The sequence below is a fragment of the Dromaius novaehollandiae genome, chromosome 2 (assembly GCF_036370855.1).
Source record: "Dromaius novaehollandiae isolate bDroNov1 chromosome 2, bDroNov1.hap1, whole genome shotgun sequence".
NCBI classification, from domain to species: Eukaryota; Metazoa; Chordata; class Aves; order Casuariiformes; family Dromaiidae; genus Dromaius; species Dromaius novaehollandiae.
Window position 1 is genome coordinate 104,725,255 of NC_088099.1, and position 18,738 is coordinate 104,743,992.

Consider the following 18,738-nt stretch of genomic DNA (forward strand, 5'->3'; position numbering starts at 1 on the left):
GTGTTTGGATCTCAGGGTATTTTTGTTTTGTTTTTTTTTCCAATAAAAGTTTTTTTTTTTTTTAACTGCCAAACCCCTTGACTTCACAATGTTATAAAGTACATTGTGTTTTTAGTATAAAATTATTTTCCCAGGTTTTCACAACAACAAACTGTTGGAAAAAAAAAAAAGTATTCCACAATATAGTATCATGAATCTTTTAAGTCGGTATGTAAAATGCTGGAACTTCTCACATCTAACACAGAGCTGGAGGAGTAAGTGACAGATGTAATCTATAACCCTGTAGACCACCACTGAAGGAGAGGAGGACAATACCAGCAGATTACAAAGATATGAGCTGGCAGTAGTATACAGGCACAGCAGAGAAGGTTGTGCTCTGGCAGGCAGAGTGCCCTGTCTCCGGCTTCCTTATCCCTAGCTCTATTTCTTTCCCAGCACCATTTTCCTCCTCATACAGACGCATCCTCTGCCTCATTTCAAATCTGAGACCAAGTCCCAGTTCTGCAGCTGAACTATTTCCTGCCCCTACGCTGTCAGATTTTCCTGACTTCTTATCAATAAGGTCAAGGGGGGTTGTTTTGTTTTCTAATATATTCCAATTCTCTCTTCTAATCTTGACACCTTGGTAATTCCTTTTCCTTATCTCCTGTTTCTTACCCCCAGTCGTCTTGTTCAGACAGATGACCTGAACTCCTATTGCTCTGCTTCCTCTCTTTAGGCAAAACCTAAGGAGCCAATGTTCCCTCAAGATTCCCCCTCCCAGAACCACAAGGCTTGCCTAGCTCATCTGCCCAGTACTGGATTTATATGGTTTCCTTTGCTACGTTACCTTGCCTGATGAAAACACGGGCAGCTCAATACAAACTTCCCAGCTCCCTTTCTAAACCTAATGCTGCCTGGAGCAATCAAAAATGCGGGGGAAGTCTTGTTTATTCCTACACAATTACCAGGTGCATACACACAGAAGTTCAGACCTTCCAGAATTCGAGGTCTCCTCTGTAGTCATGGGCAAAGAAGATCAGTAGAAAAGAATCATCAATTGCATAATTTGCCTAAGAAAAGAAGGATAAATCACATGTATCCCTCACAGTCTTAACCACACAGTCTTTGCAGCTTTCCTCACATATCCTCAGCAAAGCTTGAAGATGTGCAACAGCTGTAAAGAACCAGTGGGGTTACACCCCCATATCCACACGTAGCCACCCTCTGCAGGAAGCAGCAAATGTTGTATCAACAAGATGTTGTTGAACACTTTCACTTTTTAGCAATATTTTAACAGAGATTTAGATAGAATATTAATCAGTAACAAAGATGAAAAAAGCAAACTTCAGGAGCTCATCAGTAATATGGAGGGGAAGAAATCTTGAGGAAAAGTGGTAAAATAGAAGCTATTTTACTGTTATTTGGTTATCTCCCTCTCCCCCCCCCCTTTCCCTCCCTCAGTGTTATGATTCCCTTGCATTGCAACTACTGTTTCTTTTAAAATACCGAGGCACACAGGTAATTGGTTTGAATTAATAGCAAAACTCAGAAGTAATATTACAACATATTTTTCTGGATTTGAGAAATGGGCACTGGATTGTTCTTCATGATGAGCTGAATAAACTCAATAAAAATGTTGAGCTTCCTCAAGTCTAATATTTCTTCTGAAGTATTCCCACACTTATTGCAGAATTGCTTTAAAATACCTCACTGAATGAGGAGACCACAGTAAATCTCGACACATTACAAAAGCATTATGGCACTGAGATGCTCTGTTTTTTTTTTTATTTTTTTTTTAAATAGCAATCAGTTTCTTTCAGCCTTTCAGTCATCTATAGTATTTCTGTTCCTTCTTCTCTTTGACAAATATGTCAATAGTCATAATGATTGAACTGCTCATTTGGAAGCAGATCCTGTATGTGGAGACTGCTGAGTGTGGTTTGAGTATCCTACATGGAAAATACATCCACCCCAGGTTACACTGAGACCATCCACTTGTATCACAGACAAGCATTTGTTAAGGTTAGCAGCAGAATAAAATTGTTTAAGTACTGCAAAGAGAAGAAGATAAACTAGCATATTACTATGACCCCAAAATCAAGTTTCTAAAAAAACAGCTATTTAGATTATGAAAAGATACACTAACTATTCTAATTACGAACTCTAGTTACAATTCTACACACTGCCCTAAACTGAAAACCTATTATACACAGTTCATTATTCGTCAGCTTTATAAATGCTATTTGAAAGAAAAAAAAATAAAAAAGTATTTTTAGTAAGTATTCCCAAAACTATGCTGCCAAATAGTGCCAATAGTAGAAAATATTTTCTGCCTATGTTGTCTTCAGAGCTTCAATTTTTTCTCCCTCTTTGCAAGTACCCCAAATTTTAAAATCCTGAAAAATACAGTGTCCTGGAGAACATGTATTATGGTAAGTGTCCTGGGAGGCTTCCTTCTAGCAGGAGTTACTATTCTTTTATACATATTTTTTTTTCTTAAATTCTTCTCACTGAAGACTGGTTTTTATATTGTGTAGGGGAAGTTGCATAAAGACAGTCTTTCTAAACAAGACATTTTTTCTGAGGAGATAGGCTTACTGAAGAAGTGTTCAGAAGACTCTACTCTTTCGCAATAGACAATCTTCCTTTACACTAACAGACGCCTCTTTCTTTCTTCACTCCTCCCCCCCCCCTTTTTTTTTTAAAAAAAAAAAACTTCATTTCCTCACAGTGTCTCCTCAATAGTTTAACATGGATGACATCTGTTTGACTGCTCCCATGATCATGCCCATATTATTCTATTATTCTGTCACAATTCTTGTTATGAAGCGCAAGGATTTAGAAAGCCTCCGTGAAGACCACCTACGACAAAGTGATCTTGAAAAGTGTCTTTAATAAACATAATCCTTGTCTTTACATGAGCTTCTCAAATAAACTGTTCTATCACAAAGGTTCAGTTCCAAAAAGTCACACAGACAGTTCTGAATATTACAAAGTTGCAAAAGAGGGCACATCTTCACTCTTTATCCTAAAAAAAGGCACTTCAAGAAAAAGCTATGAAGAAACGAAATAGGGCCCAACATAAGGAAAAATACTAGTCAAGCTGCTCTTCTGACTTTTGTAAACCTTCAGTTGGTTTAAACTGAGAATTTTTAAATAGGTTTCCATGTTCAACTTTCAATGACTAGTAGAGAGGAAACACAAAGGAAGTCACCACTACCTACTACATCAGTTCTGTAAAGCAGAGTACTGCTTACTACTCTGGAAGAAATAGCAAAATATGAAATAAATAAAGAATAATAGTTCAGGATTTAAGGATACTACACTGACCAGTAATTTCATATCACAAAGTAAAACATCATGAACTTTGGAAGAGAATTAACAACCAGACGCATCTCACAAGTTTCATCAATGAAAAAAATAGCAGTTGAGATGCTTTAAAAAGGAGTTCCTAACATCCAAAAGAGGAAAGTAAGTTGGTTGCAATGACTGAAAACTGAGTTAAGTTAGTTTTCAGCAGTACTTTGTCACAGACACTGAACTTAAAAGATTTACTCAGAGGAGAGAGAACCAAGGTCAACCTAACTGCCACAGTCATCTGGCAGAGGGAATCATAAATTGTGAAGAAGGAAGTTAAGAAAAAGCCTATTTGTCATCTCTGAGAAAATCTAAGCTATAAGCAATCTGAAAACAACATATACATAGAATGAAAGTCTTCAGATACCAAAGAATTTTTTGTTATCAGACATATATGATACATATGACATGCCATATGACTTACAAAATTTTGACGCAGGTATAACTGGGACGACCAAAGCATCCTCCATGTTCAAATAGCAATATGCCTCAGATGTTGTTATTGTTTCCTTTAAAAAGCAAACAAACCAGAAACCAGTACATTAGATACCCTTATCACACAACATCAGAACATTAAATGTTCTCTGAATGAACAGATTTATGAAACACCCTTTTTTAAACAAACAATAAATATTCAGATTCCAGAACCTAGGTGATGGCCTTTTCACCTTAAACTACACAAACTTGTGCTTCTGCTAAATAAATCTAATAATTTGTTTTCACTAGAAAATCCAGAGAGTCCCCTGAGTACAACACACTACAACAGAGTCAATGAAGCAACATGGCAAATGACCCTGAGAAGGACGACAAAGCAAAAAACTTCCTACATGTTTGTATTCAAAACCATTACAAAAATGATGAAAAACACTATTGCAACCTTTTCTGTGCTTCATCTTCCCAACAAGATAAATTCAGACAGACAATCTACATAAACTAAGATTTAAAAGTATCCAAAAAGCAGCACCGTGAAAATAACTGACATTTATTAACCCCTCTGGAGATCTTCAGTGCCCTAGAATTTCCACAGCCTTCAACACTGCATTAATAATACAAAGTCCATTCCTGCAAGCCTGCCAGAAAAGACTGGGAAGTGAATAAGCTAAACAATGGTGAAATTCCAAGTGATATTAAGAATCTATGCATGTTTATTTAAATAATAAAAGAAGACTTGTCAATTTAAACAAGAAATGGTCACGAATCTTACATTTAGGGAAAAAAAAAAAACTCTTCAAAACATCACTAAGCTACTTACAATGAAAAGATGAACACACACAAAAAAGGCGGTAATTTCACTGTTGCACAGAAAAAACAAAGCCTCATTTGTCTTAGTCTGTCATATCTGGCATGTTGATTCAAGCCAATATTAACACTGACAAACATGTTAACCTACATAACAATGTTACATGCCAAAATCAATTTCAAATTGGGAAGGCGTACAAGTTTTGAGATGAAAGGGGCAAACTATGGAGAAAAAAAAAAAAAAAAAAAGACTGAGTATTAAATGACATGATGCCCTTCTCTATTCAAAAGAAGGGCCACTGAGTATTCCAATCAGCCGTGAAGTCTACACTAGAGATTTTCATTTTAGGGTAGACAAGGAGTAAGTTCTACTTTCACAATGGCTATACTTGCGTATTTCATCAATATCTTAGATGCCCTGCTTTATTTAATCCTTCAAGGTACATCTTCATGGCCATATATCTTGACATATTATTTTGCTTTCACTCACAACACTCAGCAATACCATTAACATTTCTGAGTCACAAGGGATTAAAAGGCTGGACCCGAAGCAGATGCTGTGAGAGCACTCGGTAGAGGAGTTCAGTGCATATTTCAGACTGCACTGCAGCTGTGAGGGATTGACACCGCTAACTGTGGAATCAAGCTCAGGAGAAACTCTGGGCACAGTTCCGGCATCCGAAATAAATTAAGTAAACAGTGTTGCTCTCTCTCATCCACCCTGTTAGCAGCCTCTCGGTTGAGCTGGAGACCACACACCCAGACCACACAGCACCAGCTGAACTCACTCGCACGCAACATCTAGAAGCTGTCACTCTACTGAGGTATGAGGAGGAAAAAGGGGGGTAGGGGGGACATGTGCATGCACGTGTGTGTGCGCGCACGCGTGTGTGTGTGAGTGCATGCACGTCTGGAGAAAAGCTGCTTACTCTCTCCTCCTATCACTACAGCTGGCTATGTTTTGTATGGTTGGGAAGGAGGAAAAGAAGGGAGGGATAACAAAAAGACCCATAAACCTCACTAAGAAAACATACTGGTCTTGGCCTTTTGTAGTAATGATTTGCACTCCTCCTGTACTAGTTTGGTAGCTGATGAAGGGCTAACAAAACCCATTTAACATAATTAACCTTCTATCACATGTCAAAAATAAAGAGAGACTAGCATAAATCCATTTCATTGTACATATTAAATGACAGCATCATATCAGATATGACGCACACCGACTTGTACATTGATGTTTCTCATTCAGAAAATTTGATATGTTATTTATTTGGGGAAGCAAAAAGATTCCCACAAACAACAATTAACTACAGGTGAGATTATGACATTCAAATGTTGAATATTTCCAAAAACATTCTATCGTAAAATGAAGTTTTGTTCATTAGTACTTTACGCTATAAGCAAGTTCGATGAAATTAATGAGGCTATGTGTAATACTGAGTTTGTGACTCACCAGCAAGAACTAGAAATAGCAAACTCTAAAAACAGATTAAAAAGGAGATTAATCTATTGCATAGATTGAGTCTTTTAAAGGGGTAGGTTTGGAGCAATTTCTTTGTTTCTTTTAGTTTGGAAGATCATTTCATCTGCTGATTTTATCACCTGTTCAAACAGAAAAAGCTGAAGTAACCAGTAAGAGTACTTTAATAAAATCTATTTTAGGTATAGTTTAAAGTAAGCATCCCCTTCCCTCCACTCTGTCACCATCAACACACATACCTCCTCCATCAAACTCACCAGCACACACACCTATTTAACCTAATACACCTATACAATCAAACAGCCCAGAACCAAACAGTCACATTTTCACCATGTCTCAAAATTGATTTACCTAAATAACAATCTCCATGTGCCAACTACTCAAGATCATCCATACTGCAATAATCCAAGTGTCAATACTAACCCTATAAACTTGGATTAGGATATTTTTGCTGCAGAAAACCTGAAGAAAAATTTCCAAAAGATCTTTCATCTCATGAAAGACAACATTTTCAAAAAGTTAGCTTAAAAATTCCATAACCTTACACAGAAAATAATTTATTTCCCCAATTGGTTAACTAAACCCACATACCATTTTATACCAGTTCATGGATTAGCAAACACTTTAATTAACATACTCACTGTCACAGCACCTTTTTGATTACCAAGTCTGAAGTCAAACCAATTTAAGTTTTTTGTTCTGGTCACACTGAGTTGGGTAAAGAGCAGTAGCTTAGATGAAAATGTAAACAAAAAGTCTGAACACAGATGTTCCTTCCAAAAATTTCCTCTATTTTGATTATAAGTTGCATTGTAACTCTCCAAAAATTGTCACCTACTTGATTAAGAGCTTTTACATTTATTAGCTGACACACCACTATAATCTAACAGCATTTTGAAGAAAAATCTTAAACAAATGAGCATATATATAAAAAACCCCTCAGCTTTACACAAAACCATGCTGTAGATGGCTGTAAATCTTCCATTAATTTCTAAATTCTCACAAAGCTAATGCTTTCCTACATCCATCTCTACTTCTGACATAGAGTAAAAGTTTGCTTCATCTAGAAGCCATTCCCCTCACTATCATCCACTTAAACCATTCACCTCTCTTCTGTTCTGAGCTTCTAAATAATTTTTAACTTTCTGTACATTTTTTTTTAGTTATTAGGGCAATGGTAAAGAACTTTAATACCTTCATCATCCCTCTTCCTTATCTTATTCATACGCAGAAATTAGAGACCAGCATTTCTAGCCTCAACAGCTTTCAAATATGCTTATGGAAATGCATCCAGAAAGATCCAGAAGTTCCAAAAAAAAAAAAAAAACCCCATAAAACAACAAAAAAACCCACCAACCAAAACCCCTAAGTAAATGCCAATGGGGTGGCATTTATTTTTTTTTTATTTTATTTATTTATTTATTTTTTTACACAAAAAAGAAACAGAACAAGACACTACAGATTTTTCCTAAACATTGTAACTATACAAATTATTCTTTATAAAAACACTACTAGACACTATATAACCATTGTAATTACACAGTATGCATGGTTGGAGTTATAACTTCTGTGCTTGTAGGTAGGACTGGAACACTAAATTTAACCTCTGCAGAGTGACTTTTTTGGCAGCTTCTTTTGTTTCAACAATATTTAGAAGGATGAGACATGCACTTGTGTTACTGAGACTTGTATTTTTCATGTTCTCTCTTAAATGCCCCTTTCTCAGTTCAGGAAAGTATTCAAGCCTTACACTACAGCATCTTTTTCTATTTGTACTAATCAAACACATGCAAGTTTTTCACCGTCTGACAGCCTGGATTAATAGGTATCTTTCTAACGTATTTCAAATTGCTTCTAGCTTGCATACTCTCAATCTTCATTTGCAATCATTCACCTAAAATCCCATCTCCTGTATGGAATTACCATGTTACCAGAGTACTGAAATTGTCTTTCGAGGAATGGAAGTTCCACTGCCTTCCATACTGATGAGAAGGAAACACGACAAAAGTACATCATCTTTCTATGTAGTTCCTTATATTTTTGACAAAAAAAAAACTTCTGTTCACTTTCCAACAAGAAGCAAGGTGTACGTGTTGAAAACACAAGGTGATTCAAAGTGTTGCAAGACTCACAGAATTCTCAAATTTAAGGTTATTGCTTTTTTCATTGAGAATTTTGGGCATTATCTTTAAAAATTGTTTGTCCTCAATACACAAGTGGGCATTTTAAAAGGAACTTTTGCTTAACATAACACTAAATTTATAATGGCTAAAGACTTTTCAAAGCATAACGGGAACTTCCAAATACAGGGTATATTGCTTTAGGCTTATGCACAAACTGAAAGAAAAAAATACAAAATGCAAATCTAAACATACCAAAATTCATATTGTTATCTGATTCACAGAGACTTTTGCATTGCCAGAACCTCCTCCACTGGCTTCTGAGGAATACAGCCTAAGGTATGCCTTTAAGAATTAAACTGAAAATCTGTAGTTCCCTTAAGGTCAACAGAAAAACAGACCCATTAAGGGGTTGTTGTCTCAGAACTTTTGTTTTCCTTAAAAACAAAATAAACAAAGATAGAAAGGAAACACAGGATTTCACACCCATCTCTGAGTGTAATCAGAGCATTTTCTAATGAAAATGATGAACATAATGTCTGCACTGATTAGTTAACACTTCCTTTTTTAAAAAAAGGCTAGACAGATCAATTTCCTTTTGAAGAAAAAGCACTAAATACTTTCTAAATAATATAAAAAGTATACATAAAAACAATTTCTCCATATATCCAAAATACAGTGGAGAGAGAGATCTTCAATTTAGTTTTGCTTAAAACAATACTTACGATTATTCTTTCTGTTCAAAATTGCAACATACCAATCACACGTTAATCCTTATTTTCAGATGTTTATATAATCACTTAAAAAAACAAAAAACAAAAAAAAACCCAAAAACCTGCTTCAGGTTCCTTTTCTCAGGAGATCACAAAAATGAGATTCTCCCTCCTGTCTTTTCCTCTTCTTCCATAGACATTGGGAGTACAAGGTGCAAACCAATTGCTTTTGAACTGAAATACAGATACATATGCAATAAGAAATAATTTTCAGATTAAGGTACAGTTTTAGATCAGTTTTATCTCTGAATTGATACTTTCTGAGCTGTAAACACAGACCTTTGTCTTTGTGTACAGTGCAGAAGGAAGATGAAATACATATCTGAGGGGACTGCCCTATGTATGCACTATCTAATCATCCTTTTTCTTGCAAGCACCTTTGCAAACAAGATCTCCCCCATTGCCAAGCGCCCTTTCCTTCTTCCCGGGAAAAGCAATTTGGAACACAATGTTGCACATCACAGACTCACAGAAAGTAGGTAGTCTAAGACAGGTTAAAGAAAAGCTGAAGAGCTAATGTCTTACTTTGTTAAAATATATTAATTTAGCTGTTCTTTCAGAAGATTTTGAACCTTCAGCTTACTTTTAAGTACAACAGCATGTTCCACTCTTACTGAAAAGCTCTCATAGAAATAAGTACCCTGTTACACATGCACTCCTCTAAGCATTATTTTCAAATCCTTCATTTTGAAATGAAGCACCACTTATTTCTTCTGTGGAATTTTTTTTAATATACTTTTGTTTGCATAACTAAATAGTAACACACAGCCATTCAAAATACATGCAGGTAGTATCACTCTGAGTTTCACAGGCCCGTTTTGTGCTGGAATACAAAACCGTTTACTGTTTCATGTATTCTTTTAATAGGTGTCAGTATCCAAGTTTTTAAGAACAACTTTTACAACCCACTTTCTGTTACCATCCTATTGCGATTTATATTTTTTTATTTTTAATTAAGTAGATTCAAGGAGAAAGGCCAGAAGGAAAAGAATTGAAGTAACTCAAAATTGACGTTTAGTTCCAAGTGCAGTGCTTAAGACTTACTTGATTTACAGCTAAATGAGTAAACGCATTGAAATGAATTGATTAAGTAAGGCTTAACATATTATCTCAAAATTTTCCTCACTAAAAGAGGCCATGCCCTCCGTCTTTCTAGTCTACCCACTAATTGCTTTAGTCCAGCTTCACTGGGAGGAGTAGCATAAGAACGAACTACATTAATCATCAGTGGATACAGATCCTTTCTGATGGGACCACAGGCAACTATGAGCAGATTACATGTTATATCTTTATTGTCTGTTTTTGCCTCAAAAAGTCTCAACAGCTAGCAAAAAAATGCTGCTTCAGAATCACAAGAAATCCTACTACTCAAAACATTAAGATCTGAATGCTATAGATTCAAAAATATTCTGTGAACATTCCCTCTTGTACTGAAAATGAACCAGTTTCTCCATACAAAAAAACACTGCTCAAAGGACAAGGTATTGAATATCTTGTTGAAGATATTTCTTGTTGTTTAAGTTAGTGACTTAGAACTTAAAAGGGGGTTTTGACTGATTTCTAAAAATGTCCATTAGCTTAACCTGCTATTTACTACTATATTTCTGATAAAGCAAATATAAAATTAAAAGAATTATCAAGTCTCTGAAAAAGTGTAATTTATTGAACCAAGACCATGAACACACAAGACAACTCTACATTATTGTACCAAAAAAAAAAAAAAAAAAAAAAAAAAAAAAAAAAAAAAAACCACCAAAACCCCCCCAAAAAAAGACAGGGCAAGTTTGACTGGTAACATGCTTTAATTAAATAGTTTCACCTCTGACACATAGTAAAAAGGCTAAATTTCCCATACAGAAGAAAAAACCCTTGACATTACAATGTAGATTAATGGTATTTTCACTGAGATAAGTCACACTAGCATAAAGAAAGTCATCGCATCCTGTTTTAAATGAATTTTAAGACAACAAAAATCCCATCTGAGTAAAAACATCATTGTTCGAGGGTGGGCATAAATCACAAAAACTGTAAACTAAGCTATCCATGGGAAAGAAAACAGCAGCAGGGCATGCCTTTTGCTGCTTCTTGCTGGGTCAGTGCAAGCTGTGACAGACACCAAGAATCAAACAGCTTTTCTTTTTCGGGTGAGCAAGAAAATAGACGTTTTTCCTAAGTCACAAATTTCTTTATCTGCACTTCACGGCGGGGGGGAGGGAAAGGAAGCCCCTTAACTATTTTGATGACTTTAGCAAAAGCAAATCCAAAGCAAGAAGTTTACAGTACTGAAACGCACACAAATCATTAAGTGAAGAAACAAAAAAAGAATGCTTACTTATTTTAAGAATGATCAGAAAGCAAGGGAAGTTAAAGTGAGATTACTATTTTAAACTAAATTTTGAAGTGTGGATATTCATAGTTTAGATTTAATCTGAAGCTCTGTCAGAGCTAAGATTGCTTAATACTTCACTGGCTTTCAATTCAAAGCTTTCTAGTAGACAGCTAAAAGCTGTTAATCTAACAAAAAGCAAGCAAGTTGCAGGAAATGGAAAAAGCTGAAAAATAAGAGAGGGGGGAAATCTGACAGCATAGAAGGACCACTATTTTGAAAAGCAGTGAAGCTGGACAGAATGGCATGTTCTCCTTTGGAAATAGGATCATTCCTATGCTCAGACATCCACTCCCCTTGAAAAAAATATCCTTTTCAGCTTCCGAATTAAAATATTGGAGAGGCAGGGATGGAACATGTTTGGTCACCAGCTCATGGACCCTTCTGGACTGCAATGCAGTCCAAGTGAGGGAGAAATTTACACCTGAGCAGAAAGGAACAAAAAAATTAAATAAAGTCATGGAGGAAATGTATCCCTACCAGTTAGTTACCAATGACAGTAATCATCTCTTGATCACTATATGCCATCTTAATTTATTCCAAGTTTCTTACTCTCTTCCTGTATTTGTCCAAGTACACGTTTATTTTGGTGAGTAATTTCTCAAAGTTTACAGTACCACTGAATGTGGAGTTCAGAAATCAGACCCTCGAATAAACAGCTCTTCAACGGTCACACCTTGCCCCTCCCTTGCTTACTTCCTCAACTCCCCCTGCCAACACACTCACAATAATGATTTAAGGTCGTTCCAGACAAGTCTTGTTTCAGCATATAACCAAGCGGGAACAGCTTACGGTGCTCCCGATAGACCAGTGACAGCAACAAAACAAGCTCAAGACCCTCCAGATTACACTCTACCCGCTGGCTTTCAGGGTCTGCCCCGCAAGCCCTGAAAAGGCCTTCCTCGCGAGGGCCTGCATGGCCGAGACAACGTGCCACCTGCCTCGAGCGTAACCTCTCCCAAGCTCCGTCCCCCGGCAAACACCGAGCTGCGAGCAAGACACCACGGGGCCGTCCCCCCACCCCCGAGGGGCCGCAATCGAGCCCACATCTCCCTGCCCCGTCTCCTGTGGGGGGCCGCGGGTGGGACGGGGCTGCTGAAGCCGGGAAGTCACCGCCTCCCTTCCTCGCCAGGCGGTTCGGCGGGGCCGCCGCGCTCCCCCGGCCCCGGACAGAGAGGCAGGGGCGGGCAGGTACCGGCGGAGCCCCCAGGGTGGAACGAGACCAGCAGGTGCCTCAGTGGAGACGGCAGAAAGCAAACGACCCCCCGCCCCGCCCCAACAGCCGTTAACGACGCCTCGGTCCCCGCGGCTAAGGCAGAGGCGGGGCTCGGAGCGCCGCACGCGACCCCGCCCGGCGGCGCGAGCCCGAACCCTCCAGGAAGGGGGGGAGGAGAAGAAGGCGAGGCGGAGGCCGACAGCCGGGAAGCGGTCTCCGCCCCGGGAGGGGGGAGAAGCCGGAGCTGCCCCACTGAGTGTCAGCTCCACAGAGACCAGCGGAGGAAGAGGGAGGCGGGAAGCCAGAAACTGTCACTCACCGGCCGCCGCTGCCGCCGCCGCCGCCGCCGAGTTTGTATCCGGCACCTGGGGCAGCTCCACTCCCGGCAGCGCCTCCGCGTCCGGCAGGCTGAGGCACCCCCAGCCGCTGCCCGACAGCATCGATGGCACCCGGAGCAATCGAGGAGGAGCAGCCGCTCCCAGCAGCGGCAGTGCTCCCGCGCCCCGCCCCTTTAAAGGCGCAGACCGCGGCGGCCGCGGGTCCGGCGCAGGTGGCGACGCCGCACCCGCCTACCCCCCCCATCCCTTCACGCCCCAACCTACCCCCCCACATCCCCCCATCCCTTCACGCCCCACACCTACCTCCCACTTCCCCCCGAAACGAGCAGCGAGCAAATAAAGGTGCCACCGAGCCCCGAGACTTGGTGCTCTTGTGGAAATGGAGGTGAAGCAGAGCAAGGAAAAGCACCAAACATAATAGTAGTAGTAATAATAATACAGATTTGGGTTTCCCCGAGCACCGTATCTAGTAGTAATAATAATAAAGATTTGTTTTTCCCCGGGTGCTGTATCTAGGTTGCGGCAGGCAGAAATTGATCCGAAAGCGTGTGAAATTTGGGGACCTTCACGCTTTTGGCATGGGATTCGGGGCCTGGGATTTTGGGGGCTGTTTCGCCCCCAAGGGTGGAAGAAGAAAACGGAAGGGGAAGAAGAAAGGGCGCATGTGGGGATGGAGTGCAGCGCGGCAGGGCGGCTGGTTTTCTTGCTTCTCACGGTTGCTTCGCGTTTGAGCTCTGGCTGTTAAAGGCAGGTGCGATCGCCGCGCTGAAAGCGATGGCCGTGGTGTGTCCAGGCCCGGGGACTGCTTGTACCTGTCTCCAGACAAAAATGTGTATGAATTGCCACTGGGGACAAGTCCAGAGCCAAGGTGCGATTTACTGCTTTGCAAATATTCTTCTTCCGAAAACCACTTTTAAATTTATGAAAAAAAAAAAAAAAAAGGATTTGCCACAGCTAGACCTGAAGCGGGCATTTCTGGCCTAACCTGGCTGTGTCTGACTGTTCCCCCATTGCCCCCCAAAGGGGCAGAGCTAGGCATACAGCTCTGTGAGAGCAGGTCTTTGCGTATAGCTAAGTGTAAAGCGTATCTAGCCCTGAGCTTGCTTACACCAGTGCTGCACTGCCTGCATAGTTCTTCTGAGTACAGTTTAAGTTGCTTAGTCTCTAATACGCTGAATGGCCTGAGCTGGACAACAAGCTGGAATTTCCCTCCCATTAAATTTTATTTTGGGGTGGGGAGCAATAACAAGATTTTTCATGCAATCTGTCCAAAAAAAAAAAAAAAAAAAAAGCACACCCTCAGAGCGGAAGGGGGGAAACCTGTAAAATTCTGCTTTGGGAGACTTACGGCAGTTTTTTTTCAGGTTGTTCCTCTAATAGGCTGACCCCCCAGGCAGCGACTTTCTGGAATGACCGCTCTCTCTGCAGAGTTGGACAGAAACAGGATACAGCTGCCGTGGGTGATGGGGAAGCCTGGGCTGTCCGGCAGCCAAGCGAGCAGGCAGGCAATGCTGTCAGTTAGAGCTAAGTAACGCAAATGAATCTTTGTTTTCCAACGAAAAAATTTGGAATGCTTTTTACCAAACCTGCTGTCTACTTGAGACACCTCTGAACAGAGGCGCTTTATCTTTTTAGAAAGGGACAGGAGAATTGCTCTTTTTCTGTTTTTGCTGGGATTGTTTGAAATTCAGCTGCAAAAACCCAGTTCAGATAGAATCTAAGTGGAAAGGAGAGGAAAAACAGAAAGGAAACACAGAAGGAAGAATCAGTTGCTCAGTTTCACCAAACTTGACCTAACATATATATTTTGTGGGAAAATAAATTAACTTTCATAGAACCTCAAAGAACTTAAGCACCATAAGAAGCATTATGGCCAAGAAAAGTCATTTCCCTGACTTTTTTTGCCAGAGGTGAGAGTTGCCTAGGCTACATTAGTAGGCTGTAATATCGCAGCACATGAACAAACACTGCTTTTCTGACTTTTTCTTCTAGCCAGTTTAAGTCAGCACATAGTGTCTGCCTGGGGAACAAGGCGAGTGTTTGGTACCTCTCTCTAATAATCCCCAAAGTTGTTACTCATGACTCAGCAGCTTTTTTGCTAATATGAGATTAGGAAAAATTGGCCCGAAAAGTAAAGTTGGCATGACATTAAAAAAAGTAACTATTTGCCACCCATTTCAAAACGATGCTTTTCCTTCATGACAGTCTGTTAGCATTATCTCGTTAAAAGCTTGTCAGCAGATGTGCCAAATAAAACCACTAAACTGAAAGGTTTGGTTAATACAGAGGGCCCCACCTTGCGCTCTGCATACTTTGATCCCAGCCCTGCCAAACGCTCTCTGAGAGTGGATACTTGTACCCAGAAAAGAGTGTTGACTTTAGTGGGGGTCCGTAAAGGACCTGTCTGAACAGGAGATTTTGCAATAAACAGCCCAGAATTTAGTAGCCCTCTTCCCTTCATTTTTAGAGGTTTAAACAAGCTGTTTCTAAACTGCTGCTTAGCCGTGTTCTTATTCAGATCTTGGTCCTAGTGAACCTGTCAAAACAGCACAACCAGGCTAAATTCAGCAACAACAGAAGCCTTACATATAGCATATGTAGGTTCATCATAGGTGTGCACATACTCAATTTCTCCTATTGCCAAGAGTGGCATCCAGGACTTTTATGATCTCCAGGGGCCCTGGATAAGGTTGTCGGTGAGGAACGTCCTGCGTGCAGCACTTCATTGAGTCTACAGTGGGTGTTTTTTTCCAGCTGATGTGCAGTGACCACCATATGGTTACCATCACCTACCACTTCCAGAACAAAACTGACAATAACTGACTATAGATTGGACCCACTGGAGAGAAGAAACCCTGCCTCACATGTCTTCAGGACAAATGGAGGAAAATCAGTGCTATTATTATATCCATCTATCCATCCATATATGTATATATCTCATATATATATTAGATCATAATATGTATATATATATATGCTGTCATATATAATGCTGTTAATATAAATATATTAGTTCATGGAACTCCAGGCACCATTAACGAGATTAATCTGTGCTGTTAAAATTGAGGAGAGAAATGACGAGTTGTAATATAATGTCCTGGCAAATAGTAAGTATTATACCTCAAAGAGGTCACAAGAGTAATTGCTCATCTATGCCTTTTCCTAATCCATTTATGCAGATTTGACAGTGATCTGTAAACATTACGTCTCTTTACAAGGTTGGATAAACAGTTTTGAAAGCCAAGAGGGATTATTGTGATCAACTTCTCTAACCTGAATATTGAAAGTTGTAGACGTTCCTCCAGCCATTCCCACATTAAGCTCTTTGCATGGTTGTTTCTTAGAAAGACATCTACATTTGATTTTATAGAGTGGGAGAAATGGAGAATGCATCACTGCACTTCCTAAGATTTAATAGCAATTAGCTACCCTAACATGTAAAAAATAACTGACACAAATATAAATTTTATTTGAAAGCTAAATCTGTCTAGCTTTAGCATCTGATTGTTGCATTTTCCTGCTCCTAGTTTGCTTCTTGTTAATGGAAATATCTTGCTTTTGAAGTTATTTGTAAAATACAGTGGATTCACTGCTTCACCTTCTCTTGATAAACTGTATGGCTTAAGCTTTGATTCCTTACTGTGTAACAGCCGTCCAAGAATTGTTTTCCTTCCCAAATGCTTTCAAACTTAACAGCTGTTGCCCTTCTTTTCATGATGTGGGAAGATCAAAAACAGAACTCTCCATACTTCTATTTGAATTTGTGAGTTTAATATTATAACTAGTGAAATCTAAGGAACAGAAAAAAAGCTAAGACTCATAAAGCTGAAAATGATCTTGAGAAATCATCTTTTCTCGTCCATTTCCTTACCACAAGATAGGATAAACTTTTCCTTTGATACAGCATAAATGTTTTTTCAGTCTTGTTCTTAAAGACTTCTCAGTATAGTGCTTTTACCATCTCCTCAGGCAATACGTTCCAGTGCTTTACTACCTTTATCATTAAAGGTCTTTTTCCTAATGTGTAATCTGAATATTCCTTACTGCAATTTCAGTCCATTACTGATAGTTCTGTCTTCACTGGACCCAGAGAACTGATTGTTTACTTCCTCCCTGAACCAGCCTTTTACATGTTTAAATACTCTGTGCCCTCTATGTTCTTTTCCTCTGTAAGCCAAACAGTCCCATTAGCCTCCTCATGTTTTACATTTTGTAGATTGGTAATCAAGCTTGACCTCTGCTGGACTCTTCTCCAATCATTCAATGTCATTCTGTAAGTGCAATGCCCAAAACCAAGCATGGTCCGGGTGAAAAACATTTAAAAGAGAATTAGCTTCAGTTGAAGTCTCACCATTGGTCAGCAGAGCAAAACAGTTGCTTTGCCCATTTTGCAAGCTATCTTCCTGTTCCTACACCCTCATACAGCATTTGCCTTTTTACAACAGTGTAACAGTGTTGACTTAGGTTTAGCCTGTGATTCACTCTACATCTTTGTCTATGTACCTGTGACCTTGTTTACTTTTCCCCTTTCTATACCTGGGGAATGGATGATTATATGTACAATATACTACACTTGCACCTATTGAGTACTATATTTTGCATCTTTGTTTAAAAAAATTGTCTAGTTTGCCAAAATCACTCTTAATTCTAATTCTGTTCTCTAACACACTATAAGCTGCTCTCTTCTTCATTATTCGGATGTTTAATAAGTACTGAGCAGTATCAGATTCAGGATAGACCCTGTAGGGACTTCTTTCAATACATCTTTCCATTTTGATAGTGCACCATTTTGCTAACTCTTCCCCAACCACTCTTTTTCCAACCCTATGGGTTTTTCAATCCAGGCCATATCGTCTTTTCTTACTCTAGGGAAACATTCACAAATGCCTTACTAAAATGAAGATACATGATGTTTTCCTACTTCTCCCATGTGTACAACACCTATTACCTTATTGTAAAAGGAAATCAGATTGGTTTGACAGGAGTTGTTCTTGACAAATCTGTATTGGTTGTTACTTGTCTCATTTTCTTCTAAAAATCTTCTTTGCTGGATTATTTCTGCAATGTGAGGTTATCTGATCTATAATTCTCTAGCTCCTCCTTATTTTCTGTGTGTATTTAGCTTTAAACCTGATTGAAATCAACAGGGCCACTTTCATGCCTATGAGAGGTGTCTTCTGAATCAGAGATCAGTAACTTGCCAAAGTCATAGTAGAACCAGGAGCACAGCCAAAAAGCCCAATCCTTCCTTGCCTGCTGTAACAAATCTATAATCATTGCACAAGGCTTCTTCACTTCACTGGTTCTACTTTGCTTTTTTTTCCCTTGATCCACAGATGGAACGTTTTTGCAGATATTGGTTTTTAGCAATTGTCATATATTTTATGCAAAATTCATACAAATATTTCAAAGTACAGGCATATTTCCTGTGTTGTGTTTTGTACCAAAGACCAGCTGCTTTCTGCTTCCTCCTAATTGAAAATCACCTGGATATATGTTCTGAAAACAACATCCAGGAAGTGATCTACTTGAATTTTATGCTTTTATTTCTTTTTTAAATAAATAGGTCCATAAATAAATTCTTTTTCGCATTTTAACCTTGGCGTCATTTTGCCCATTATCTAGGATTTTAAGCCAGAAATCCTCATTATGAAGTGAAATGTGTTTATCTTAGCTGAAAGGTGAGAGAGAGAGAAACAACTTACTGATCAGCGTTTGCCCCCAGATGATTTCTGGTATGCTTTAAGAGAAACAAAATATAAATTAATGCATACAACATTTTGAGTTTTCTTCCAGAACATGTACAGTCAGATTTTCCACATCAAACAAAAAATATAGTCTTTTGCA

General features: G+C 39.1%; 1 protein-coding gene across 3 annotated transcripts in view; it reads right to left on the minus strand.

Moving 5' to 3' along the window:
* EXOC2 (exocyst complex component 2) overlaps positions 1–13,022 on the minus strand; it is a 139,021-nt gene extending 125,999 nt beyond the window's left edge. For 2 of the 3 annotated variants that reach the window (XM_026114852.2, XM_026114850.2), the window contains exon 1: positions 12,873–13,022. The gene's annotated coding sequence lies outside the window, so the exon portion shown is untranslated. Of the gene's footprint in view, positions 1–3,763; positions 3,849–12,872 lie in introns of all 3 variants that reach the window. The other variant, XM_064507100.1, reaches the window with a different exon arrangement.
* Positions 13,023–18,738: the final 5,716 nt, after the last annotated feature.